Below are 2,080 nucleotides of genomic sequence, written 5' to 3' on the forward strand. Positions count from 1 at the left end.
CTTGGCTGGAAAAGGCCCATGCAAACGAATATGCTTTGGTTTGGGGAACAGGGTGGGAGTGAAGTGGAGTTTGATACGCCCCACCATGAATTGGAAATAGCTAGAACTGAAATTCAGTTACACGTCTAAGAGTGGGCCCAGGTTTTTTTAATGAAGGATAGGTTACAGGGTTAGAAATATGGGCCTATTTTGGGAAATGGAAAACATTTAACCTCTGCTGAACATTAGAAGCGAAGGGAGGCATCAGACATAGGAGAGACAATATGGACATGCAGCAACTCAGGAGCTGATCCTGTCTGAAGGAAAAGAGGCTGAGGTTTACCTTTGCCTTGGAGAGGAAAGACACTGAGCCAGGGGACCAGAAGGTCCCAAAAGAGGTAGCTTCTTCACTATGGGGGAAAGGAGGGTTGAGGACAGCTCCATTTGAAGAGCAGGTAGGGTTGTCCATTGAGGAATATTCAGAGGGAGGGGCATGTGGAGCTAAGAACCTGCCATCATCTTACATTATGAAGGGCCAAGGAAGAAGCGGCCCTCTGGGTACAGAGCAATGCCGTTTCTACTCCCTAAAGCTTTGATTTACCACAGAAACTTCTGGGTGGTGTATAAAATGTAGCACTAATTTGATAGCAGGGTGGTTCTGAATGATACTAGATTCCTCTCTGCCCCCCCCTAGAGTGGCTGGTAGAGATGGCACAGGTTGACAGTCTAGTGTAGTGCAGTGGTCAGGGTATGATCCTCTTCTTTGATCCACCACTCCCTCAGCTCTAGGTCCTGAGATGATAATTAAGATATGGTTGGGGCTCAATAAATGAACAATGGCCTTTGTGAAGGATCTGGATTCATGTTCTGTGAGAGAAACAGCTCTCACTCAGAACCAGAATTTTTCTCAATTTTCCTGACATCAAGTTCTCAAGTTAGACATTTTTAGGAAATGAAAATCGTGGACTGGCTGGGATTAGTGCCTGTAACCCTAGCACTCTGGGAGGCCAAGGTGGGTAGATTGCCGGGGCTCAGAAGTTTGAGACCTGCCTGAGCAACAGCGAGACTCTAAAAATACCCGGGTGTTGTGGCGGGCGCCTGTAGTCCCAGCTACTTGGGAGGCTGAGGCAAGAGGATTGCCTTAGCCGAAGAAATTGAGATTGCTGTAATCTATGATGATGCCATGACCCTCTGCCCAGGGCACAGAGTGAGATTATGTCTCAAAAAAAGAAAATTATTTAAATCAGAGGGTTAGAAGACTGGTTGGAGGCCCAGCTGCTTCAATTTTAATATAACAAACGGGTGAGTGGTAGCTTTGAAGTCGTATTTGTGATGAGCTCAGGACTGGTTCGCCCAGCCGAATCTGGGTTCTTAGGTCCTGTACAGGGTGTGGCGTGGAAAGCGAGTTGCTGTTTGCAGAGTGGAACTGCCCAGCCTCTCTGTCCTGGATTTCTGAGCCCTACCTGGGCCTCGGGCATTTACCTGGGAGGGGAGGCTCCGAAGGGGATGGCACTAGTACCGAAGGTCCTGTCCACTCGGGATGCGCGTGGCGCTCACGCGTCTTCAGTGACGACGTCGCCTCTCCCCGCCCAGGGCGTTTTTCCCAGCTGCTCTGTGTGCCCCGGGGGTCGAGGATGTCAAATGGAAGGAGGAAGCTGGGCGCCAAGGCCTCAGTGGAGGGCTTCTCATGCGGCCTGGCAGCAGCTTCACCCCACCCTCGCTCGGGTGGGTACGCGCTTGAAAGCGCCCCCGCTGCCGGCAGCTGCGGGAGCTGCGGCGGGAACAAAGGCAGCACGTGTCTGGGCGGGGCGGCGGGCGGGGTCGGTCCTCGGCCCCGCCTTCCGCGGCGCGCCCCGGGCCCAGTGGGCCGAGTTGGGTTTCGCCGGCGCGCGGGACTCTCGGCGGCCGGGCTGCTGCTGTTGGGCTCGTCGCGGAGCGGGCGGCGAGCCGCGCGGGAGGGGCGGCACCCAAGGGCGGGGCGGGGCGAGCCGGGCGCCGCGGGGACCCTTGGCTGGAAAAGGCCCATGCAAACGAATATGCTTTGGTTTGGGGAACAGGGTGGGAGTGAAGTGGAGTTTGATACGCCCCACCATGAATTGGA

Source organism: Otolemur garnettii, unplaced genomic scaffold (assembly GCF_000181295.1).
Source record: "Otolemur garnettii isolate 467f Iridium unplaced genomic scaffold, OtoGar3 scaffold00112, whole genome shotgun sequence".
Classification (NCBI taxonomy): Eukaryota; Metazoa; Chordata; class Mammalia; order Primates; family Galagidae; genus Otolemur; species Otolemur garnettii.